Source organism: Mustela lutreola, chromosome 1 (assembly GCF_030435805.1).
Source record: "Mustela lutreola isolate mMusLut2 chromosome 1, mMusLut2.pri, whole genome shotgun sequence".
NCBI classification, from domain to species: Eukaryota; Metazoa; Chordata; class Mammalia; order Carnivora; family Mustelidae; genus Mustela; species Mustela lutreola.
In genome coordinates, this window is record NC_081290.1 from 65145718 (window position 1) to 65171519 (window position 25802).

At 54.3% G+C, this 25802-nt stretch overlaps 1 protein-coding gene across 4 annotated transcripts in view; it reads left to right on the plus strand.

Annotated features, from left to right (window-relative positions):
- Nucleotides 1–25802, plus strand: part of SORCS2 (sortilin related VPS10 domain containing receptor 2) — a 422409-nt gene that overhangs the window by 135009 nt on the left and 261598 nt on the right. The window contains exon 1 of one of the 4 annotated variants that reach the window (XM_059165926.1): nt 1192–1210. The exons of the other annotated variants lie outside the window; for them this stretch is intronic. The gene's annotated coding sequence lies outside the window, so the exon portion shown is untranslated. Of the gene's footprint in view, nt 1–1191; nt 1211–25802 lie in introns of those variants that run through there. 4 annotated transcript variants of the gene reach the window in all.

Genomic DNA, 25802 nt, shown 5'->3' on the forward strand with positions numbered 1-25802 from the left:
AGGTGTTGGCAGATTTCCCTCCTCCGGGCCTGCGAGCAGCTACCTTCTGGTGCGTGCTCAATTCTCACACAGCCTCTCCTCCTCCCAGGGAGAGAGCTTTGTCTTCCCCTTCTCATAAGGATGCTCATCCCGTCCCCTGGGCCCTGCCTTTACAACCTCATCTAAGTCCAGACTCCTCCCAAAGGCCCCACCTCCTGATAGCCTCACAGTTGGGGTGCAGGGCTTCGCTATATGGATTGTGGGGGGACACACACGTGCCTGGCAGCCCCCTCTTTGCACATTAGGATGACAGAGCCACAAGGGGAGGGATGCTGTCTGCCCTGCACAGAGCGCCATCGTCAGGGACTGTGGAAGTGAGTGAGTGTCTCCATGAATGAATGATCCTGGGATTTCAGAAGATGCCTCCAGGTTTGTCCACTGATTGGCTCTGGTTCCTTCTGGAGGTGCCTGGCCAGCCCCCTACTCTGCCCTGACACGTGCCAGGTGTTTTATATCCATCGCCTCATCTGATCTTCCCAGCGAGCTCAGAAGGCGTTCTGAGCCCCGTCACAGAGGCAAGGGGCTCCGGACCCAGTCCCTCCCTCCCTTTACTGCAGACTCCGGGCTGGAGCAGTGGCTGTCCCAGAGCTTGTGGCCGAGCTCCTTCTGCCCATGACCTTGGGCGTCAGCCTGTGTCCTCCATGGGAGTGGAAGTAGGGGAGGCCTTTCCAACTGTGCCTCTCTGCTTTGCCCGTCCCTGGGACTTGGGAGAGTGCCAGGTGAAACCTGGTTCAGGGCTCAGCCTTTGCTCTTTAATTTGAAAAGCCTAATTAAAAACTGTATAACGTCATGTTATCTTGGCCCAACGATTGGTTCCTAATCCTAGCCATGAAAATTTGGATTGGGTCAAGGGGGGAGAGAGCAGATAACAGACTCACATATCCTGGAAGTTGGCCTCAAACTTCAGCAAGCAGTTGCGTTGGCTCAGAGCGTCCTTGATGTGGACCAGAGCCCGGCTGGTTCCTGCCAAGTTCCGGGGGTGGGACGTTGGCTAAGGAACTGAATTTGAGGACATGCTAATTACACACCTAGAGTGCGGATAATCTCTAATCTCACCCATGCTAATTGAGTGATAATTTCGTCCTTTCAAGGTGACTTAGCTCTTCAAGAGACTCCGGTTTTTAGGAAGATAACGCAAGATAGTACAGCTTCGCTGGGTGGAAAATAGCAGGTTTGTGAGGAGACGTTGGATTTTGGCCACTTAGGTGGAGGCCCGACTGGGGAGGAGGTGGAGGCCTTGAAATCCCGTGCCCTGTGGGACCTCTCCTGGGCCTGCCGTCCCTCTGTGGATGGGGGCGCGGCCTTGGCGTTCTGGTGCTTTCTGCAGACATGGCTTCAGATGAAGACGGGCGGTGGCGTGCAGGGTTCCTCTGGTTGGGAATGCTTTCCAGGTGAGCCCCTTGGGGTTCTGTGTGTTCCCACCCCGAGTCCTTCTGTACCGAGGGAGCCCCATGGTTCATTGGGTTCCCCCGCTCCCAAGGAGGAGCTCGAACCAGCTGGGATTCCCTGGGCAGGTTAGACAGAAAATCCACCAGCGCTCACTGGGGTGGAATGTGTTGTCTCTGGGAGAGCTCCCGAGACGAGTTTTCGTAACCTCTGTGCAGTTCAGGTCTGCCAGGCGGGGATGGTGATAGCCTGGGTCAGTGTGAACTGGTTAACGAAGTGGGGTTCCTGATTGGCATTTAGGAAGCACTTGCCCAATCATACCGGCCCCTGACAGGCGGTATCTCCAATCCTTGCCGTAGCCCCCTGCGTTGAAACTCGTATGGCCCTTAACCCCATTTTGCAGATGAATCGTGATTATCATTATGGTTCTGATTGGTCCCAGCACACAGATGAGAAGACTGAGGCACAGAGCAATGGCTTGGCCAGGATTCCCTTCCCCCAGTAAGCTCCTTAGGCTGTGTTCTTCCTCTTCTTGGGATTGACTTTCATTTTAATTTTGAAGTGTCTGCTTTGACGTGTGAAGCCTTTCGACCAGTCTGCGAGGACTTTCCCTTCCAGAGCACCCCCCCCAACACCCCGATCTTGTCCACAGAGAATCAACTGTAGAGCTCAGCCTGGCTGCCCGCAGAGGGGAGCGGACAGCTCAAGGATGGCGAAATGAATTTTTCTAAAAGGAAATTTCAAAACATATCAAGGTTGACTTCATGGCCCCAGATATGGCTTTTTGTGCTTTAAGTTACAAGTTGGTGGTGTGTTTGGGTCTTTTGGGTTCTTCTGTATTTTCCTGTCTTATCATCTGTCAGGAGCCACAAGCAGGACATTTTTTTTGCATCTCCTCCCATTGCTTGTAGTTTCTGTTTGATGCATGTGGCTGCTGCGTCCTTGGGGACAAAATATTCAAAATAGATCCTCCCTGGTTATCCTATCATTAGCCTCATACGATGCCCCTACCAGGGAATAGACTCGGTGCGTATCGTCTGGTGCGTATCGTCTGGATGTCGAAGGGCTCGGTGCTATCTGAAGACCGTCTGGAAAATGCCTCAGGTGCACAGAACAAAAAAACAGGTGCATCTCTGTCTTGGCTCTGTTGTCACGATCCCTCGAGGCAGGTGGCTTGGGTGTAGGGGTCAAGGAGCTGCATCTGAGATGCAGGGACCTGGAGGGGCTTTCCTGAACTCAGGAGACAGGAGGTGGCTCAGCTGGGTCTTTGGCTGAGGACTTTCTGGGCTTAAGCACTGGGCAGGGGAGGGGTGGGGGCGCATTCAGGAGTGGTGTGCCCACACATGCAGCTGACCAAGGACTTGGCCTTGTTCTCTGGCAGTCTTCTTGGCATCCCCATAAAGGGGTTACCCCTCTCAACAGGCCAGGATCCCTCATTACCAGGGCTCAGTGAGCGGACCAACAGCAGCGTGCCCGGTGCCCCAGGTGGGGTGGAGAAGCTGGGAGCCAGGCTCAGGCTCAGGATGCCCCACGGAAGAGTCCTCTGTGGCAAATGCATGAGTGGTGGCTTTTCCACTGACCTATTTTATCTGACTGTTGCTGGCGCTCACAGATCCCAGGCTGTGCCTAAATTTAAATTACCTGTGCCCGGTAATTTAAATTTAGGAAAACACTGCTTGGGCAATGTGCTCGGTGACGCCGCTGTTTGTTTAATTGGCTTTGGGTGTGGAGGGGCCAAGGCACGATCTAAAAATACCCAGGCTTGGGGCCCTCATCGGTGCTCCCGCATCAGAAGGACCCGTTGAGCTCCTCGAGGCCCGTGCCGGAGAGCTAGGGAGCCACCAGAGAACGAGTTTTCTCTCTGACCTTTGCTGGTGGCTGTTAGGGCATCATTCTGCATGAATGAATTTACTTTTCCACGGAACGTATTCCATTTGGTGGCTGTAGGCATTAACGTAGCTGGGATTAAAATCGGGTCAACGGGATTGAGAATAAATAGTGCTTTAACCAGAGTAATACACAGCCGGGTCCCCCCAGGGGCCCTCCTGGGCCAAGAGCAGCTCTTCCAAGGTCAAGACCGTGTCCCTAAGTGTGCTGCAGGAGGGGAGGGAGGGACAGGCACGGAGGGTGGACTTGGGGAGGGGCCCTGCTATCGTGGATGTGGCTGGACACAGGGCCAGCAAGCAGAGCGTGAGTGCCAGTGGCTGTCATTTGGAGAGTGTACCCCAAACAGCCAGCATATTGAAACGATTATGGGCGTTAGTTTATAACGAATGCCCCATGAGGTGGTTAATTACCTTTTTAATATTCTTACTACTGATTGGACATGAACCACCACGAGCCTGCTGCCTGTTTGCCTGGCAGAACGCGAGGCATTTTTTTTTTTTTTTTTGCATCGTCCTTTTGATTTCCACTTTGTGGGTGGGGACCAGGCTCCGAGAGGTGAGATGACAGGGTCCACGTTTCACAGCAGGACGGCAGCAGGGAAAGGGTTCCAGCCCTTTCTCCTGGTCCGTCCCTTGCAGCGCTCCTTCCCCTGGCAGGCCGGGCCATCCCAGGAGGGCTCCCCTTTTCAGTTCCAGCCAGGCCGGGGGCGTCCTCCAGGGCTACCTGTGTCCTTTCCCCAGGACAGTGTAGAGGCCAGCTGGCCTTGGCTGCCCCTCCCCGGCCCGCACCTTCCCCCAGACTCTTGCAGAGGTCCAGCCCAGCCCTGAAGGTCCTGTAGGCGCTGTCTGACTAGGCCCAGGGGAGCAGGTCTATTGCCTCCCTGACTCCAGCATGGCCATGGCTTTGGGCGCATTAGCCCTCCAGGACGCCCCAGGGAGTGATCTCTCAGACTGGTAGATGACTGACACGGTCTCACATCCCTGGCCTTTGGCTGACCCCATGACCGGTTGGTAGTATCCTGGGGGATCAGCTGTGGCTTGGATCTGCCTGGATGGGTGGGTTACTGAGTTCCCTCTCGGGTACTAGATACAGGCCCTCTGTTAGCCCCCGAGGCCTGATGGATAGCCTGTGGCCTGTGGCCTGTGGGGACGGCATGGTGGGTGCCTCTGTCATGAAGAGCTGTCCCACGTCCTGGAGGGCCCTGTGTCTGTGGCTGGTACAAGCCGCCATATCGGAGGGACTCAGCAGCTGGCCCTTTGCTCAGGGGACTGTCTGCAGCCCTGTGGGAGGGACTCTGGCTACTTTGCCATTGAGTGGAAGGTGTAAGACAATGGAACACCAAGATGGATCACATCTGATGGGCTAGCCAAAAATTCGGCACAGACTCGCCAGCCTTGATATCGTGGGACTGGGGGGCAGGCACCCATGGGGCTCTGTGGGTTGGCGGCCATCAGGATCAGGACCTGACACTCCCCTCTGGAGCCTAACAGCCAGCCTGCATTTCACGAACTACTCATGGGTTATAAAAATAGAAGAAAGTAAAAGGAGATTAAAAATCCTCAAGGGCCTAGAATGCTCGGGACTCCGTCCTTAGTGATGCTGTCATGTCTGTTTGAAGGTGCAGAATTGGAGGCTCAGAGAGGTTGAGTGGTTTCCTCAAGGTCACCCAGCTCGTGGGTGGTCAGGGGCTGAGTAAGTGGGTGAACAAGGCCAGGCAGCGGCGGTATGGGGGAGGCGGTGACCTCCAGTGTGCATGGCTTCCAGCCCCTCTCTGCCACGTCACCGGGCTCTGTTAACTTTGGGTCCTGTCTCTGCCCACCAAGCAGCAGCTCAAGGGCCCCCTGGGCCACGTGACCAGGAGTCCACGAGGAATACCACAGGGAATCTGTCTTGTTAACCTGCCGGCATATCCTCCTGCTCTCCTGCTTCTTCCCTTGAAGGCAGTGCTGGGCTTGATAGATTTTTTGGGAACTCGTCTCGGCGAGGTGCCACATGGTAGACAAAGACGGCAGAGCCTTGGAAACAGATCTGAGCCTCAGGGGCCACAGCTCAGGCCGTGTGCAGGTTCTGTGGTCCCCAGGGCATCTGATACCATGGACACTGATGGCCACTCAGCCCATGGTCCTCTGACATGCCTCAGAGGGCACGGTTTGTTCTTGGAGAAGCTGTATTTGTGCCCGAACAGCTCAAAATCCCTGCTTTAAACTCATTCTGTTGTTTTGCTGGGAATTAATGCCAAGCTCAAGAGATTGTTCTTTCTGGGTTCCGATGTGTCCTGTTCGTTTTAAAAATTGGGGGCCTTTTTCCTCTCTGGGCCTCTGGCAGCCCCCAACCTCTCTGGAAGGGTGTGGCAGCCCATAGGACCATATACAAGCCAGTCAGAGTCTCAGAGCTCCTAACTTTGGACCGAGAGCCCAGAGGCTCAGTTTCCTCATCTGTGAAGTGGGTCCAACAGCATCTACCTCCGGTTGAACGGTGAGCCTTTAGTGAGTCTGGAGACGTGAGGCTCACAGACACGTGTTCTGTCCCAGGAGCCGCATCCCCTTCTTCCTGACGTAGCTCGCCGTGGTTGTTCCATGCTGTCTAGGTGAGGTGAGCTGAGTCCCTTGTCCCTGAGGCTGAAGTTCTCCAGAGTCCTTTCTTCCCATTTCCTCTTCCTGCTGGAAGGCCTTGGTGCCAGGCTGAATTGCTCCCCGTACCCTCCTGGGCCCTTTTTCATGCATCTTCTTACTCCCACAGATGTTAAGTGCCCTCTAGTTTGGAGACGAGCGGATCTTGACCCCATCCCAGTTTCTCTTTCCCTGAGTCCCCTCTGGAGGTCCCAGCCTAGTGCTCCATGACCCGGGCTCTCGGAAAGGCCCCCTCCCTTCCTTCCTCCTTCGGGGCTTCATCAGACCCTCCGAGGGCCTGCAGCCCGCCCCGCTCTACCCCACATTCCCCATCAGTGGTGTCCTTTTCTTGGTGAACACATGATACATATTTTGGAGATAACTTCATTTAGGGCCGTGCGCACCATGGATGGCCAAGCAGGTTTGTAAGTTGTGGATGGCCTGAGAGATCCCTCACGGAGATGCTGTCAACACAGCTACAGTAAATGAGTTCTAGTCCGTGTCTCTGAGGGCCATTCACCCTCCCCGACCCGGGTCACCCAGGTCCACCTACCCAGGAAGCAGCAGGTGAGGCAGTGGGGTCTACTCTGGGCTCAGCACCTGCCCACACCTGTTGCCCAGATTAGTCGTGCTCCCCGCCCCGGAGCACAGGGGCAGTTGGGTTGGGAACAGTGGTGGGCAGAGCAGGGACCGCCCCCCGAAGGCCTCGATGGCAGCAGGCCTGCCTCTCATATGACAATCCCGGGGACCAGCGATTATGAACAACGTTATTTTATAAAGGAAAAAAATAGAACCTGCTTGCCAGAATGCAAAACAATAGGAGATGTCTCCATGTGGAGAGAGGGGGCTGCCAGGGCATCCGGGTGCTGGGCCCCGCTGCTGGCGGCTGGACAGCTTTTATGAAACTGACCTTCACACAATGGCTAAGGAAGAAAGGAGGAACAGGTTGAATGCTAATGACTGCAGACTTGGCCTTGCTGCTCAGGCAGACACAGCCTCCAGGGCCCTCCCAGTGCCCAGAGGTACTTCTGTGGCAGCCCTAAGGGGCAGGTTGAGCACAGCCCGGGGAGGGGGAGATGGGAGGGTGTGGGAGAGTCAGACAACCATGGGATTTGGCAGGGACTGGGGCCTGGGGGTGGCTGGGGGTCGGTGGCTGTCAGAGGACCCCTAGGTTCTAGTTTGGGGCACCTGGGTGCATGGCAGGACAGCCAAGGCTGGGTCTGGGATATCCGTCCAGTGCCATCAGCTGTTCTGTCATGGACATGGTGGGTGGACAGTGGCTTTGAGATGTTTTCAAGGCCCATAACCATTTCTTTAAAAAGGATCTAGAACAGAGCCATGATTTATAAACCAGACGAGCAGGGTTCCCCTGCCACAGCCCACCCTTGGTGCGTGGCGGTCAGCGTGGGACTCCAGGCCTCCTGGGGCAGTGATCAGAAGCCCAGGTTCCGGGGCAGCTGTGCACCCGTAGGAGCCCGACGTACCTGCTATTTACAGTCACACCTGCCGCGGGGGCTGCAGGGGTGACCATAGCTGGTGGATGGTTGTGCTAGGGTTCTCCAGGACAGAAGCCTGTGCCCGGCTTTGCAGAGTGTCATGTGAATGCACAGCCACCCCCTACTTGGCCAGGACAAGAGGTGCCACTTCCAGGGCTGTCCCTACCGCTCCTGCCCCTAGATCAGACAAGCCCGGGACTGGCAGCCGGGTACCCTATGGTCCAGCTCCATAGGTACAAAGAGTGGGCTCTCTGTCCCTTGTTTTTGTTTGTCACAGTGATATTCATCAGCAGGACACCCGAGTCTGTGCCCGAGACAGAGGCAGAAGGTGGGGCTGGGCGAGGTGCCTCTGAACATCCCCGCACCCTCGTACCCCTCCTCCTCCTGGGCTTCTTCCGGCCTGTGATGTGGAAAGGCGGGAGCCTTCCATTCCTTCTTTTTCTCCTTCTTGGCTTCTGCTCCTCTCTTTTCCTCTCTCTCCACTCCCCTCCTTCTCCTCCCTCCTTTCCTTCCTCCCTTCTCCCCTTCCCTCCCCTCGGCCCTCCTCTCCCCTCCCCCCTCCCATCTTCCACCTCTCCCCCCTCCTCCCCTTCTTTTCCCCCTCCTCCCCCTCCCTTCCCTCTCTCCCCTTCCCCCTTCCATCTCATCTCCCCTCCTCCCCCCTCCCCTCCCTCCCTGTCTCTGAGACACTGTCCATGCCCTGTGCGCACCATCCACAGTTTGCCACCAGTGCTGGGCTGTGTGATCGCCAACTGAGCATGTTTCCTGCCCCCCAGCCAGGAAGGGGCGGCTCCCCGGGGCGGAGAGTGGGGAGAGGGCCAGCTCCCCAGGCAGAGAGCAGAGCTGGTTTGTTTCCTGCTGTGTCCCCAGCACAGAGCCGGGCACATAGCTCATGCTCAGGATTTCACGGTTGGATGAAAGCATGCCTTCTTCATTCCTGAGTTCTCCCAGCATTTACTGGCTGTGGTTGGGCAGCCACTCGGGGGAGCCCCGGAATCCATTTGTAGAGTTGGGGACACCATGGCCCAGGCCCTTGGATGGTGAGGGGAGGACCTGGCTCGAGTCCGTGGGCAGGTCAGCGGCAGGGTCTGACCTGGCCAGAAGGACCCAAGTCACAGAAGGAATCTGACAGGGATAGATGTAACTTAAGCATCGAGGTTCCCAAACCAGCTGACCCAGGAGCAGGTGCTGGCCTCTTTCCTAGCAGCAGCAGGATGTTAGGAGGACCCCAGGGTCTCCAAGGAGTATGAGCTCCCCATGGGGAACCATGCAACATAGTCCCTGCAATGACACTACCACCTCAGGCTATATTCATAGAGGTATTAGATCTACATCCAGGGAGGTGATAGTCTGTTAGAATTTGCAGGGACCTGAATATACCTTGAATATTGTTCAGGTGAGGTCATACTTGAAGAGGGGTGGCAACAATCGTCATTATATCCAGAGCACTGTGACCACAATGGAGAACTATCAAATTTACTGTCAAGCAGTGTTGGAGTCCAACAGGCTCGAGTTTTTGCTCTGCCACTTGTGAGCTGTGTGAGGTTGTGCCAGTTCCCGAACCTCTCTGAGCCTCAAGTTCCTCCTCGGTGAAATGGAAATGATTGGTGCTAGGGGTTGTCGGGAGGATTGAATGATGACTCTTGCCGGGGTGGCCGTCACAGGGACAGTGGACAGGGTGTGTCCTCAGAGCGCGCCCCAGCTCAGGCCAAACAGCTGCAAGCCACTGGCTCTGATGGGTGCCGGCTCTGACACCGGGCTCTGACACTTGCTAGGAAATTGCTCATTAGGGGCCCTGAAAGCGTGCATTGAATTCACGCAGCTTATTTTTACATAAATTTGGGGGAGTGGGAAAACAAAAAGAGACAATTTGAAAAGAGCATTCTTCAAGCATAATGAAGGCTTTGGCAGGGAGCCAAACCTCACCCCAAATCCCAGCTCCAGGGTGCAAGCTGGTGACAGACGCCCCGCCTGCCGCCTTCCCACAAAGCCCAGGCTGTGTGTTAGCTGGATTTTCAGCTTTGCCTCTGAATGGCTGAGCTGCCTTTGGCCCTAAATCCTGTGCTCTGGGCTGCGGGAAGACTTTCAGAGACGGAGAGCTGCTTAAATATGGCAGAAGCCTTCTTTCTACAAAGGGCTGGAGCCATCACTCTGCACCCCCACCCCCGCTGGATTGTGTGTTCTGGCTTACTTGTTGGTGGGAGATGGGTGCCCTTTTCTAAAGCAGAGCCCGGGCCTCCTAGGGGGGTTTTGGACTTATCTTCTGGGCTCAGTCCTGCTCACACCCTTGGGTGCACTCTCTAGGAAGTCTGCCCTATTGAGGACTCCTGGCTTCATAATGATGGGCCAAGCCATGTTTCCCAGGGAGTTTGAAAAGTGACCCCAGGCGGTTGCTGAAAGCAGCTCGTAAATGTGAAATTGGCCAAGTACATAATGGAAAGTGGTACTTAAGGAAATGCTCGCTCTGGGCTGTCTGTCCTAAGTCCGCCTCCATTCCTCAGAGCTGCTTCGGTTCACAGATAGGGAAACTGAGGCACAGAGAGCTGCATTTGTTTGCTGAACTCAAAAGGCAGTAGGGGGAGGAGGAGGTGGGGTATGACTTCAAGATCTATTTAGATGTTCTGGGGGGTGGAGACTTTGGGTGTAGGGATGGGACCCTGGAGCTCGGGCTTGGCTTGGGGAGAGTGTTTGAAGGACGGGTCCCCAGACCTCCCACCTCCCCTCCAGCGCCCCCTTTGCTGTGGCTTCTCAGCCCCTGGGATGTCTGCCCTCTGCCCTCCTTCATGCCCAGTTTGCTTTGCAGTTTCTGCCCCATGGATCTTAGCAGCAACCCTGCAGCCTCCTGCTAGTGTCCGCTCTGCTGGGCAGCCTCTCAGCTCCTTGCTCCCATCAGCACTTGCACACTCTAGGGGTTTGCACATGCTTCCACCCGGGCGGGACCCCTGCACTATTGTCCCCTCCCCATAGCTCTGCCCCCTCTCCTCTAGGAGGCAAGGAAGTACGGGAGCTGTGTGACCTTGGGTAAGTTAAACCCCCTCTCTGGGCCTGTTTCCTCATCTTTGAAGTTAGGATAATCATAACAATACCAATAACCCCCCAAAGTGTGGGGATTGCTGTGTCACCAGCCTGTATGGGCACCCAGGATATACAGGGTGGGGGAGACCTCCTTTCAGGTCGTCCCTTCAGCCCCTGGGAAGGGCGGGGGGCCATGGTGCCTGGGAGGGGCACAACTTCTAACATGCGAGACCCGGACATCCAGCCAGAGCTCTGTTCATGGCCCCCGAAGGGCCTGGGCATGCTCAGAATTCAGCAGGTGTATTTCTTGGGAGAAGAAAGAGGGATGATGGGCCCCTGGGCTGCCTCGTCTGCATGTGTGGGCTGGAGTGACATGTGGTGGGGGAGGCAGAGGACAGACCCTGTCCGCCTCGGATCTCTGTCGTTAGGATTCTCAACAATTAGTTGTAACAAAGCTGAGCCTACCACTGACAACTTGAGCAAAACTACTTAAAATCAGGGTCCTTGGCAGTGTGGTTGACTAATTTATGATTGAAAAATGACACCTCAGAACTAGCAAAACTTTTCCAAAAGGCAAAAGGGTTGGGGCGTCTGGGTGGCTCAGTGGGTTAAGCCGCTGCCTTCGGCTCAGGTCATGATCTCGGGGTCCTGGGATCAAGTCCCACATCGGGCTCTCTGCTCAGCAGGGAGCCTGTTTCCCTCTCTCTCTCTCTCTGTCTGCCTTTCTGCCTGCTTGTGATCTCTCTCTGTCAAATAAATAAAATAAATAAATAAATAAAATCTTTAAAAAAAAAAAAAAGGCAAAAGGGTTACTTGTCATCACCATGTGTCTGTGGGCCCTTCTGGATGAAGCCTGGCGTCCTCCAGTTCCTGCCCTGCATACGGCTGGGCCTCCGCTGGGACCCTGCTGGGTCTCCACTTGGCCTCCTGGAATAGGATTCGGTGCTGTCTCTCTCCCTCCTGTTTCTGAGGGCTCCTGGAGGGCAGGGACAAGGTTTTTTCCTGCACAAGTAGGAGCTGGGTACCTGCTGAGTGTTTGTGGGGTGTTTCATGCAGAGTTGGGGCCTGGGCTATTTGCCCAAAAATCTGCAGAGTTCCCCTTGGACTCTTCCCTGTGTTTCTATGGAGGTGTGTGGGAGCCTGAACCCATGTGCGTGCCAACTGTAGATTCCGAGGGTGCAGGGGTCCCCATCCTGGGCCTGAAGGGGCTGCCTGTCCCTTCTCTGCCCCTACCCAGTGAGAAGGCACTGCCTGGAAGCCGAGGCAGTCAGGGTCCCATCTTGGAGGCCTGCCTGTGCCCCATATCCAGGCCAGATGCTCTCTGTTCCCTTCACGGAGCACATCGGACATGCCCCACCAAGTCCTCCTCGAGAGCCTTACCACACTTCCCTGGTTTCCATGGCAATGTCAATTTCCCACTCCGACTGCTCTTCAGTGGGATTATAAATTCATTATTTCATACTTAGGTCTTGCACTCTTCCTTGTTCGGCTTCTAGATTCCGCTGTCTTGATAGGACTCTATTCATTTATTATCTGATGGGGGGGAAAATGAATTGAGTTGGTGCCTGGATATTTCCTTTTCCCCAGGGCCTGAGGACGGCCACGCTCACAGAGGAGCCACTGTACCCAGAGATGCGGTGCTGGGCATTTGGAATCTCTGTTGTGTGCCTTGGGCTCTGGAGCTGTAGATTTTAATCACTGTGGATAAACCGAGCTGCTCAGATGAGCTGCATACAGTCCCCCCGGCGGGGGGGAGGGGGAGGTCCATGGAGAGTGGGTGGCTGTCTCCTGCTTGCTGTGGGTTCTGGTCCTGGCTAGTTGCTTGGTAGCTGCCCATCCTTGGATGAGTGGGGGCAGCAGGGTCTGAGCCTCTGTCCCCTCATCTTTAAAATAAAACCCACTTTGCAGGGCTGGGGGCCAAGCAGACAGAGCCTAGCACAGGGAGAGACACAGGCATGTTCCATAAGACAGCTGCTGAGTGCACCACCACCCTTCCTCTTAAGAAGCCATGCTACACCTTAGCCAGGGGGACAGGGTGGGCGAGTGGTGGTGTTTCTCAACCTTGGCCATTGTTGACAGTTTGGACCTCATCATTTTGCTGTTGTGACTGTTCCGGGGTCAGCCCGTGCCCTGTAAGGTGTTCAGCAGCTCCCTTGAGCTCATCCCGCCAGATGCCAAGAGTGGCAATCAACAAAGTACCAGAAGTCACCAGATGCCAAATGCCTGCTGTTTGGGAACCCCTGCCCTGGCCTCCAGGGGCCCAGGCTGGGAGAACGTCTGTGCCGTATCTGCCCCTAGTGCCCTTCTGGCTTCTTCTGTCACTGTGATGACTTTCTGTCCTGCATTCCAGCCATGTGTGCTCGTGGTGATGATTGGGTATGTGTCATTTCCCCAGGGAATATGACTGTGGGTGCATTGTCTTTGGGGGACATGCATGTGTTTACATTTCTCTTGGATAGATGCCAAGGAGGGGGAAGATCTTATGATAGCGTATTTACACTTTGTAAGCAAATTTGTTTCCAAAGTAGTTGTGTCATTTTGCATTCCTTCCACTGAAGGGCCAGAGTTCTAGTTGCTCCACATCCTTGACAACGCTTGTTATTGTCAACTTTGAAATTTTAGCCACCTCACCAGCATGCTGATCTATCTCTTTGTGATTTAATTTTCATTTCCCTAATGACTAAGGATATCGAGCATCCTTTCATGGGCTTCTTGCCACCCATATCTTTTCTTTAGTAGAGCAAATGTTTGGCATTTTTGGCTATTTTCTGTTGCAGTGTTTGTCTTCATAAGATCAAATTTTTAGAGCCCTTTTTATGTCTTGGATTCAGATCTTTTGTCAGATGTGTGTTTTGCAAGCATTTTCTCCCATCTATAATTTGTCTTTTCTGTTTCTTAACAGTGTCCTTTGGGTGTAAATTTTTAATATTTGTGAAGTCCAATTTATACTTACATATTTTTTTATGGCCCATGCTTTTGTGTCTTAGCTAAGAATTTTGACCAGAAGTCACAGTGATTTTCTTCCCTGTCTTGTTCTAGAACTGTTAGAGTTTTAGAGTTTACATTTAGGTCTGGGGCCCATCGTGAGTGTGGTTTTGTCTATGGTGTGAGGTTGAGATTCAGGTTTGCTTTGCTTCTTGTTTCTTGGCAGGTGTTTGTTAAAAACACCATGACTGATGATTAATTGATTAATTAGTGATTAATTTTAAAGGAGTGGAAAGATATAAGAGGTCTCCCTTGGAAGAAGAATGGAGTTAGTTCATTAAGACCATGATGTGGAAATAATCTTAACCCAAACAAGAAAGGAAGGAGAGAGAAAAGCAGAGGACAGTGGAGCCCTTGCTGGACTCCAGGTCTGGGTGGCAAACTCATTTCACCCGGATTTCTCCAACCGCAATGGAAATCGAGTGACATGTGAGCCCTGGGCATGGCTCCCGGAGCCCTGGGCATTGGTTTTCCAGAGGGAGTGGCTCGACCTGCCCACTTTCTACCCCTCCACTCACACCCTCTGGCCAAATTCACTCTGACCATGCATGACCCGGGGCCCGATGAGGCCAAGGCCGGCATCTCGGTGGCTGTCAAAGGCTGAGGCCCCTACTCACTGAGAAGCCCACACATTTGTAGCAAGTCTTCAGAAATGATCCCTGCAGCTCTGTGTCATGTGTCTGATGGGAACACAGGCTCCATTCCTGCCGTGTCACCCTGACTCTGCAGCCACCTTACACTCCTGCCTGCCTCTCTGCCTGGGTGCACCGTATGCAAGGGTGGGAAAGGCTTCGAACTGGGGAAACCCACCCGAGCTTGCCTTTATGTTTGGGATTTTGTTGCAGACAAATTAACAAATCCCTGCTCTGGACTGGGAGGGGAGTGACCCTCAAAAAGAAATATCTGGCTAACTCCATCCATCATCAGGGCTCCCGGCATAGTGATGAGGAAAGGCAAGTTGTTGGCCAGTTCATGGTGCATGAGAGGAGTTGAGGGTCCATGAGGCTCCCTTGTCCAGCTCCAGCTGACACGGATCCCCTCTAACATCCTGACCAGCTCGTCGCCTACTGCTTGCTCACTCCTGGCGATGAGGACCTCACTACTCTGATCAAGGAGAAACACCACTTCAGATGGGACAACTGTGTCTTTTCTAACTCCCTGAGTCAAGCGTGGAGATGCAGAGTTATCAAACAAGGGTCTTGGCCATTTATATCAGAGTCTTACCGAGAAGATACATGGAAAATTCCAGGAACACCAAGGCTAGCTGTGTGGGCCATTATCTCGGGACATGAAAACCCTCCCATTCTTATCTCCTATCCTTGTGGCCTCATGGAGCCATCATCAGGACACCGCCCCTGGGTTTCTGAAGGAAGGGCTTGGCTGGGCCAGCCAGTGGGAATCCTTGCCTCACATGTGCCCAGTTTTTGTGAACAGTAGTGGTGAGCGTGGGCAGGAGGCCAGATCCCATGACCTGGGTTTGCACAGAGAACCAGCCTGGGGCAGCATTGCGAAAGTGGGAGTAGCAGCTGGACCAGAAGCAAACACAAAAACCACACACTAGACTGCATCGGCCATGCTGCCGTGGATATCCGCCCGCCAGAGAACCCTGAGAGGTGACTGTGAGAGGTACAGGGTGTCCCCCAAGGGGTGATCAGGAACAGGTGCATCTGGTTTTCAGTAGACTTGGCTCCTTCTGGTCTCATGCAAGCTCCTTTCTCCCATCGTTGGCCACAGATCAGCTGTGTGCGAGTTCCTTAACTTCCCTGATCACTGATCACCAGCTGGAAAAAGTAATTGCTCTGAATCATAGACTTGTTGTGGAGCTCAAACCAGGTGAATGCTCGTAGCTTAGAAAGTTCCAGATAAGCACCATGATGTAAACACCTAAGCTAGGCGATCACGGGATTCGGCACAAGAATACGTGGAGACAAGTCTCGCACGTAGTAGGAGCTCCATGGAGGATGGCTGGCGGTGTGTGTCTCGTACCTTGAAAGCCCATCTGGACAGAACTCTATACTGCGTGCAGCTATGACAAATGTGACCTCTTTGATCACAGAATTGCCCCACCCCCAAGCATTCTTATTATAGAAAACCTGGCAAGTGCGCAAGAGAGAAAAGAAAACCATTACTGCATCTAGAGGTCACCGTTCCTGCATTCAGACACTTTCCATCTGGTTAGTTTCATGCACGTGTCTGTGTATCTGTCATCTGTCCACGTCTGTGGTCATAGGTGGGTATAAACTCAACAGTCACAATGAAGAGATGGCAGGAAACATGCCACGTTAGTTCATCAGGGGTTTGCTGTGCCCCACTGGGGGCTGGCCCTGCCCCAGCCTGGGGTCCGAGGGTGGGTGGGCGTCCTGGTCATTGACTTCAGCAACTCTGTGGTCTTGTGGAGGAAACAAAGACACACAGATTTTCAGTGTCTTGTGGAAGCATGGAGGAGGACCTGCCGTATGTAGAATCTCAAGTATTTTTTCACATAATATTATATCATGAGTATTTTTTTGGATCATTGTTTGTCTCCCTGCCCCCCCCCCCCCCCGCCCCACCCCATGCTTTGTGTTTGCTGATTGAATTAGATGGCTTTGCTATGGTTTATGGAAACTTTCACTCCATAAGCTTTGTTCCCAGGCTTAGTGTTATAAGTAAACGGAGCCCAGATGAGCTTTGAATGTTGACAAGCAGATGTGTTAGCCCAGCCCCCGAACCGGGGACGGAGGCGGGGGTGACAGATCAGACCTCCTGCCAAGGGTCTGATTCTGGAGAAAGGGACAATCTAGCAGGAAGCTGCACGGCTGTGGTCTCGGCTGGAGCCCGGCAGACATTCATCACTTCGGCATCCCCTCTGAAAGCCGGGACCGCATCGGGATGTGTGTTGAAATAGTTCTGCCAAATTTGCTCCATCATTAACTTTCCATCACTGTTAATTTCAGGCAGGGCTCTTCATTCACGCCTTTTGTCTCTGTCAAGTTGATGGAGATGGGTCTGTTTTCAGCCCAATGTGCTGGCAGCAGGGCACTCCGGCACCTGTGACGGTGGGACGTCCTCCGCCGCAGCTGGTCATGACACACTGAGCCTGTGACTTAGCCGCATCGGCTCGGGACGTTTGCACGCGGAGCCTGATTTGACAGCTCTGCTCTGTAACGCATCACTCCGGGGAAGGGAGCATTCTGTCTCTTGTACTTAAGGTACGGCTCAGCCATATGTTCAGGTCCCAGCGGGTTCATTCCCATTTTTGGCCTTCGGAGGGAGATGCACTGACGTCACCCTGGGGGGAGAGCATCTTTGCAGAGATTTCAAAAACGAAGCTATGGTTTGGGTCCGCAAGTCCAGCCCTCCCATCATTTTCTTTTCTCCAACAAGTGACAAATATACCCCAGTTTTCATGATTATTTTATATGTATACACACTTATATATAACATTATATATTTATATATAAACGTACATATAAATAAAAATCTATATATTTATGTATTACATAAAATATTTTATATATATATATATATTTCCCCCTTTGCTTTTAGCTAGAATTCCTTAGGCTGCCCCGAAATATTTAAAGAAGCTAGGGTCATGTTTATTTACGACAGGTGTATTTTTATCAAATATAAATGCGAGAAAATGGGGTCCCTGCCCTCCCGGCTAATGTTTGTCCTTGCAGGGGTCTCTTCGGATGATGTAAAACAGCTGAGGGGGTGCCTTGCGTCCCACCACTGGAGAACACCTGTGAGCTGGGCTTGGCTCCTGGCATTGCCAAGCTGTCAGTCTCCAGCGTGCTCTCCAGGCCCACTGCCCATTCAGATGGTCCCTGGCAGCTGAGAATTAACCCAGGTCTGTCCTACCCGGGCGTGAGCTCGTTTTGGGACGGTATCAGAGGAAGGGTCATGTGTCTTCTCTTTCCCCATTGTCCACCATGGACACAGACTAATTCTTGGCATTTTTAGCTGCCCTTGGGCTGAGATAGGCAGCAAAGGGGAGCCCCTTGGCTGATCCCGCTTAATTCTCCGGCAGTGCACACAGCCTGACTTTGTCTCATCTGGTGCCCTCGGAGGGTCAGCCACACCCATGTAAACAGAAGTGTGTGGTTTTCATGGAATTCTGTTGCCCCCCCCCCCCCCCCGGGGCCCCGTGACTGGGAGGGTGACTAAGGGTACCCGGTTGGAGGGGCAGATCTGAGAACAGGCAGCTCTCCACGTGGACTAGCTGTGAGAATAAGGATTGTTTCAGGAATTTAACACAGGTTGTGGTTTATCCCTCTGCTTTATTGGTTTGTACAAGGTCAGCAGGAGCTGGGTGACATGATCTTGGGCAAGGGAGAGGTCTTTGGGTGGCTGTTGGGTCTGCAGGGTGGCCGTGGGGAGCAGGCCAGCCTGCATGGTCCCGCGGGGCGGAGCTGGGACCTACTCAGGGGGATAATTCAGCTAAACCTGCAAGAGGGGCTTTGGAAGGTGGGGTGCACCCCATTATAGGAACTATGCAAGCTGAAAGCCCGGCGGGCTGGGGTGCTGCAGGTCTGGCAGTGACGTCTGAAAGAGGCTGTGCCATCCACTGGTGAGGCCTGCGTGGCATCAGGGTCCCCACTGAGCATTCTCTTTCCGGCAGGCGCCGGGGCATTCCTGGTGTCCCATCTTACAGATGGGCAGCTTGCCAAGCTGGCTAACTAGACTGGGGAGGAACCCTCACACCCTGAGGTCTTTGGACTCAGAAAGAGGCAAGGGACCCCCTGGGAATATGTCGCTTTGTGTGTTGGATGTCCACTAAGACCTCCAGGAAAGGCCCGAGGTCCCTGAGATGGGGCTGCACTTAGAAAACACAGCGAGGACAGCTGTAGAAATCTGCTTCCTAGAAATAGCCAAATGTTATTTTAAAAGCACTTTTCTCCAAGAACTTCATCTCCGACATCCACAGCATGGCTGTGACGATGGGCCTCTTTCCAGGCGGGTCCTTCCCCAGTCTGCCAGCGGCACCCCGCCTTCTCACCGTGGACAGGCTTAGGAGACCTGTCCCAGGCCAGGTACACCTGTCCCAGGCCCCTGAAGATTTCACCCAATGGCCACTTCTAGGAAGGGCACAAGCCTTGAGGATGGTCGGGGAAGCAGTTTCTGAAGATGTCATTGGGAGACCACGCACCCCCCACCCCCCACCCCGCCGAGGGGGCAAGTTTCCATAAGGCCAAGGCCATCATGGCTGATTTATGTGTCTGAAAGCCCAGAGAAGGCCTGCGGTGGCCATGGCCACCATTGTCAAAGACAGATTAACACCACCTGGGATCTGGGGCTTCACTTGAGCCCCACACAAGCCTCGCTCTCTTTGAGGAGAATCACTGCCCAAGTTTATGGCTCTTGCCTGGGTATTCCCATGGCTTTTTGGCTTTATAGAAATAACATCCACAGGGAGAGGCTGGGTTTTGTTGTCAGCCTGGTTTTTCACAGAAGCTGAAGTGGCTGAGAGCTTTTGGCAATCTCCCTGATGCGTCGTGTTCTGTGGGAGCTGCGTTTGTAAGGTAGTGAGCTCCCCGTCATTGGATTCCCATATTGCTGTTGGGGCTTGGGGAGGAAGCTGAGGTGGGATGTTCTGCATTCAGAGAAGCTAGATGTTTTTCCAGGGAGGAGCCAGGACAGAGGCATCCAGTGACCCTCGGGGCCTGGAGGGGACCCCCTCTTCCCACCATCTTGTTTCCATTCTCTTCCACACTGACAATAAGGACAGCTGCCTGAGCAGGGGCGAGCATGCTTCCGACAGCTCTGTAGTTCCCTTTAGCAAAGCGAGGACAGGCCCTGGGTCCTGGGTGCGCTTGTCTTGGGTGGACGGTGTGCTCGTGCAGTAGGAGGGAATGAACTGTTTTCATCATGCTAGCTTTCTGCTCGTGGGAGCAACGTGAAATTTTCTGCTTAAGTAAAAGCAGTGAGTTGATTAAAAAAAAAAACCTTAGTAAAAAAACAAAACAAAACAAAAAAACCAAAAAATCCCACCTTAGTAACATATCTTCCTGATGGATGATTTTGGTACAGATGGCACAGGTGGGCCCAGAGTGATGGACACTGGGTGTAGACCACTGGGCAGTGGTCCCTGGTCCCATGTAGATGAGGTGGCCACTGACCTACCAGCCCAGCTGAGGGTGTCTGGTGTGGGGACTTCTAGGTAGATGCGCAGACCACTGCACTGTGACATGAGTCCCCAGAGGAGCATGCCATGCCCCAAGCCACGTGGGCTCATAGGCCAGCCCACCTCCACCGTGACAGCCAGACTCCAGTGCACAAAACCTGGCCACAGCCATGTGCAGCCCGAGGACCTACTGTGTGCCAGGTGCTGGGGTGGTGGGACAAGCAAGTTCTTGATCTCTAGGAGGCTTCAGTGCTGGGGGGCAGACCCCAGCTGTGAGCCATCAGAGGAGGCAAGATGGGATATGGTCAGCTGTGGGGATGGGGACGAGCCTCTTCCCTGCTCCAGCTCCTCGCCATCCCAGACCTGCAGGCGCCAGGCTCAGAGCTGGCCCTTGAGGAACCTCCAGGGAGAGAAACAGCCAATGAATGAGGAGTCATGGGTACAAGGTCAAAGACACAGAGGCATTGGGAAAGTCTGAGATAAGAGGGGCTCTGAGTCCCCTGGGGAATGGGTAGGTGGTTTGGGGGAAGGAATTTTAGGGTGAGGAGTGAGGTGAGTGGGGCCCCAAAGCAGGGTAGAGCTGGAGGTGGATGGTCCGTGGGTCTTGGCTGTCAGCGAGGAGGTCTGGGCAGCAGGAGACCCCATGGAGCTCGTGCCTGGGAGCGGGCGTCGTCACCACCATGTGTCTATGTAGCTTTACCATAGGCTGTAAAGGGAGTTCCCAAGTGACATCTCCGGGCTGAATCCACACTGAATGGCCTAGTGAGGCCCAGAGATCAGGCCTGTCCAGAGAGGGCCCAGGCTTGGCAATTGCACAGGGATGAGCTCGAAGTAGATTTCTTTCTGCCTGGCCGTGGGAATGGGAGGAATTCAGTGGCTCCATAGACTGGTTGGGTCCCAGGCTGGTCTGTGAACCCCAAAATGGCATGGATAACTCTGCTGATGGGCCTGTCTCTACAGTTATGGGTTTCCTGGGATTCTTCACAGGAGGACCCCTACCCGAAAAAATGTCTGAATCATGATTCTGGGTGAGGGAGGGCTATCGGGACCTGCCTGCCTTGGAGAACAGTGTGCAAAGGAGTCTTTTGGGGGGTTGGGCTGCAAGACTGGCGTGCATGCGCTGCCGGGCACGGCCAGGGAGAACGGGCTGGATGTGGGGGGCTGGGGGGAGGCCACAGGGCCCTGTCTCCAGCAGGCTCTGGGCTCCCAGCCAGGGCCTACAGGACATTTCAGCACCCACAAAAATGTTTTAATTTCCTTCAGCCTCAGAAGAAGAAAAAGAAATTTTTAGGTCAAGGAAATTTTGATATATAATATGAATATATTCTTTTTTATACCAGGGCAACCATAAAATATAATTGTTCATATATTTTTTTTTTTAATGGAGGAAGTAGCCCATGAAATCCTGAAATGCCTCAGGCCCCCCGAAGTCATCTCGCTCCACAGATGGCTAAGAGGGGTGGATTCCAGAAACGGGGACTGGATTTCATTGTTGGTCTCTCCTACCCGTTTTCTTGAGAAGATAAATTAGTCTTTGCAGAGCTCAGATGGGCCCCAAGTGGCTTCTCTCCAAGCTGGTATCTGGCCCACCAGACCCACTGCTTTCCTGAGAGACAGGCCTTTGGGGGTGAGCGGCCTGTCTGGGCTCTTTAAAGCCCTGGGACCTCTTCAAGGGCTGCTGTGCCCAGCATCTCAGCCTCCCAGCTGGAGGCAGCCAAGGGCTCCCATGCCACCACCTGCCTTTCCTTTGTTCTGGTCCCCTCTGCTCTGACGTGTCAGCACCATTTGTGAAGAGAAATTCTTGGAAGTGGTGAACATATGGTTCTCGGGCTAGGGGCTGGCGGGGAGGAGGGGCAGGGCGTCGGGGCCCAGGGGAGGGAATTTCTGTTTTAAAAATAACGAGACCAGCAGTTTCCACCTCCTATGGGAGATACCCAGGCACTTTCTATGTCGAGAGAGGAGGCACGCAGGTGACCGTGTTTCCAGGACCTTTTCCGGCCACAACCAGCTCTGAAAAATGCCAGCTCGGCCCACTAGACGGGCAAGAGCATTGTTCCAAACAGCTAGGAATGGGCGAATGAATGAATGAATAAGGATCTTGCAATTTCACTAATAATTTTCCTGACGGCGACTTAGGAGGGAGTGACAGGTGGGATCAAGGCCAATCGGGTGGCTGGAAATGGAAAGTAAGTAGTATTTTCAAAGTTCAGCCGGGGCGGGAATGTCTACCAAGACCCATCTATTAACTTACACATTATCCTTTAAACAGCTTGGATGTTAAAATGCCATTTTCCACAGAGGGGTAACGTTCTCCATTTATTTTCTGCTGACTGATTTTGATTTATAGGAGTCCTTTCGAAGCTTACCTCTCAACTCCCTCTTTTTTTTAAACATTCGGTTTGGCGCCCATGAAGGGGGCCTGATTGATGGAGGGCTGGGCTCTCACCTGCCTTCTGTGCTGGTGCACACGGCTAGGGTGGAGGGGGACACAGCTTTTCAGAGCCCGGCTGCCCCGGGACCCTCCCCTGTTCCTTCCTCCTGTCTGGGCCAGTGGGAAGGGCACGGGACTGTGGAGTCAGACAGGGCGGGCCCCCCATGGAGACCGCAGCCCTGCCAGTTCCCCGCTGTGTCCCATGCAGTGGGCTGAGCCTCTGTGTTCTCATTTGGAGAATGGGTATGTGCCTAGGTCGGTGTCCTTAGGCTGCCATAAGGCATTGCAACCCACTGTGTGATTAAATGGCAGAAGTTTATCACCTTCCAGTTCTGGAGGCTGGAGGTCCGGGGCAAGGTGTGGCCAGGTCAATTTCCTCCGAGGGCCCAGAGGGAGAAGCGTTCCCAGCTCTCTCCCCCAGAGTCTAGTGGCTTCAGTCATTCCTTGGCTGTGGGCAGACATCTTCCCTCTGTGTGGGTCTGTGCTCAGATGTCCCCTTTTTGTGAGGACATATTGGATTAGATTAATTCCTCTATTTCCGGAGAAGGTCACACTCCCAGGTTGCAGGAGTTAGGACCTTTTGGGGGGACGTGATCCAACCTAGTCTCCAAGGTCTGGGGAAGACATCTCATGCAGCACCTTCCCCCCCAACCCAAGCTGCTTCTCTACCTGTCCTACCTGGGGACTAGAGACAGAGGACACTCATGGCCCTGCCCGCAGGAGGCTGCCATCTCCAGGAGGAAAGAACAGGACATGCTGATGAGGTCTGATTGTGGGAGACCCAGAGTGTTGGCCTGCTGGGGCGGCTGTGGCAAAGAGGCTGGGGATGGAAGCCGCAGGGTTTGCTCTCTGCCTGCTCTGGGGCCGGGACTCCCAGATCAGGGGTCTCAGGCAGGGCTGGTTCTGCTCCAGGCCTCTTGCCTGGCTTCTGGGAGTTTGCCGGTGATCCTTGGCATTCTTGACTTGGAGACGTGTCACCCCCATCTCTGCATCTATTTTCGAGTGTCCACCTCCCTGAGGACTGTCTCTCCTTTTCTTTGTAAGGACACTTGTCACTGGATTTACGCCACTCCAGGACGACCTCATCTTGAGATTCTTTTTTTTAAAGATTTTATTTATTTATTTGAGAGAGAGCGAGCGCATAAGTAGGGGGAGCAGCAGGCAGAGGGAGAGGCCCATGCACCGCTGAGCAGGAAGCCGGACACAGAGCTCAATCCCAGGACCATGGGATCATGACCTGAGACGAAGGCAGACGCTTCACCGCGAAGCCACCCAGGCACCCCCTCATCTCGAACTTTTAAATTATATCCTAAATGTCCCTTACCCATATCAGGTCATATTCAGAGGTTCCAAGTGGACATACTTTGGGGGGCTGTGTTCGGCTCATTATATCCAAGACCCAAATGGGGCACCAACTTCAACTGGAGGTGGGCTGAAGGTTCTGGAAGTCTTCCCGGATAGCTGTGCTTGACAGAGTCCCTCTAGAAGTGCAGATGTGCCCGATGAGGAGGGCCAAGGGAGGCCAAGGCCTCCTGAGGGGACCCGAGCTGAGTAGAGGGAGGCAGGGCCGCCTGAGGGAAGAACACAGGGGGACTGGGAGGGGCCTGTTCCTGGCAGGCCCCTCCCTCCTGCCTGATCGGAGCGTCCTGTCGTCACCAGTGTTCACTCCTTCCTTCTCCAAACCCTGCCGACTGTGGCCCCAGAGGCGAGGAGGGCTCCCTGCCCGCCCCCCTCCCCCCACTCCAGATGCACCCCGGGGGTTGGGGGTTTGTTCAGTCCATTTGCGCGGTGGCCTGAGGCCTTATGAATAAATCCTTCTTCCTATGGCGTTTGGGTTGGACGAGGGCTCTCCGAGGGGTGGTGACAGACGGCCAGGCCGAGGTCTGAAATTAGAACTGTAAAACATCCGTGCGAAGCCTGATGGAAGGCCTCGTGGGGACGTTGCAGGTCACCGTGAGCTCCTGGCAGGGGAGGGGCTGCTGCATATCCGCCAAGGCCAAGGACAGCCCCCTTCCGGCCCACCATGTGGAGACAGCTTCAGACACCTCTGGAGGCCACAATGGGGAGTCTGTCTTCAGGAGACACATGATTTGCTGCCGCCTGTCCCCAAGCTGTCCTGCTAAACTGGGGTGCATGGGGGTGGGGGCAGTGGGCTTGGGTGACACATCTTTGCGGACATCTGTACTTCAGCTGCCCGGGCGACAAGGGTCCCACCAGTGTGGGCACTGCAGGGACCAGGAGAATGTCCCTGAAACTACCCTGTGGACACGGCATCTTACTGGCTTCTCCCAGGGAGAAAGGGCTGCGTGGGCAGGGTCATGGGTTCAAGGTCGTGGCTCCTGTGAGATGTTCTTTCTTGCTTTTGTCCTCTTTCAGTTCTTATATCCCTGCCTGTTTCTGGTCCCTATGTGCTGGGGATACCCCAGGCAGGGCCTCCAGGTCATGTGGAGGAAGCCCACCGTGTGTGTGACGGGCCTGGGTCTCAGTCCACGGGGATGGCTGGGGAGTGGGCTTGAGTGTGGCCACAGGCCCAGCCTTGTCTCCTGGACTCTTTGCGAGGCTTGTCTGAGGTCCCCGAGGGGTGAGGGGGTCGGGGGAGGGGTGCGGCTTTGCTTTGTTTTCTATTCTTTGTATCTGGGTGAACTGCATCTCAAATTTCTCTTTCTTATAACAATTTTTTTTTTTTTTTAAGTAGCAGCAAGGAGTCACAGAGATAGTGTGGACAGCTGGGTGTGACCTCCCTACCTTGTGGCCAGACCCACAGGACCCTGGCGCAGAGCCCCACGTGGAAAATGTTCCATTTGGGCTAAAGCTGGCATTCTTGTCTGGGACACCCCATGCCTGCCTTGTTGGGCCACATCCTTTATGAACGTTCTCCTTCCTTTTTCCTGGAAGGGACAGGTTCCATCATCCTCCCACTCCAGACCCTTGTCAGAGACCCCCTGCCATCTCCCCAGGCCACCAGAGCGTTGTCCTGGAACCCCCTCATTGTCTTATCAAGAGACTCTGCGGCAAGGGACCTTTCTAGAGTGGCCTCACACCTTCTGCTTTTCCAGAGAGTGCTAGACTGGACCCTCCCAGACCTTCCCAGACCCTGCCCTGCTTCCGGGGTGGCAGCCTTTCCCTCTTGCCTTTCCTAGGCGTGGTGGGAGGCAGAGAGGAGGTCGTATGGACACCACGAGCAAGAAGGAGGCCCTACTCTGGACTTGCCGGGAAGCCCTGGACCTCTGTTTCTGCACCTGGGTGGCTGTAGGGCCCTTTAGCCCAAGTGGAACTTTCTCTCTCTGAGAGTCAGGGGGTTGGGGGCTGCACCAGAGGGAGGGCCCTGTCAAGTGGCAGGAGCTAGATTCTCTGCTCCGTGGAAGATTCTGGAGGGAGATGCCTCATGCTAGCAATGGCTTAGCAAGTAGGCCCACTTGGGATTGAGAACTTCAGGGAACTCCTGGGGCCTGGGGGATCCCACCAGCCGAGAGAATCTCGGAGACTTCATGAAGTAGATGGAGAGGGGGTGAGGCTCCTGAGGTGCGTGGCAGGTGTGGCTGAGAGCTAGTCAATGGCCTGAGCCAGCAGCCCTTGGTGTCTACAAGGAGATGGTGGGCTTGACCAAGGTCTGGTCCTCGGGGAATCAGCATGTGCCCCACGGCTTTCTGAGCCCAGCCGCTCCCTGTCTTTCCCCGAGGGGTCTTGGGCAGAGAGAAATAGGATTCCTCTCCCTGGTAGATAAATGCAAAAGCAGCTCACTTAAATGGACCAGATTCCTTCATCGAGGAGGGCTCTTGGGTTGGAATTGTGCAGAGCTGAGCCCTGCTGTCTTGCTGGGGTATGGGGTATGGGCCAACCCTGCCTGC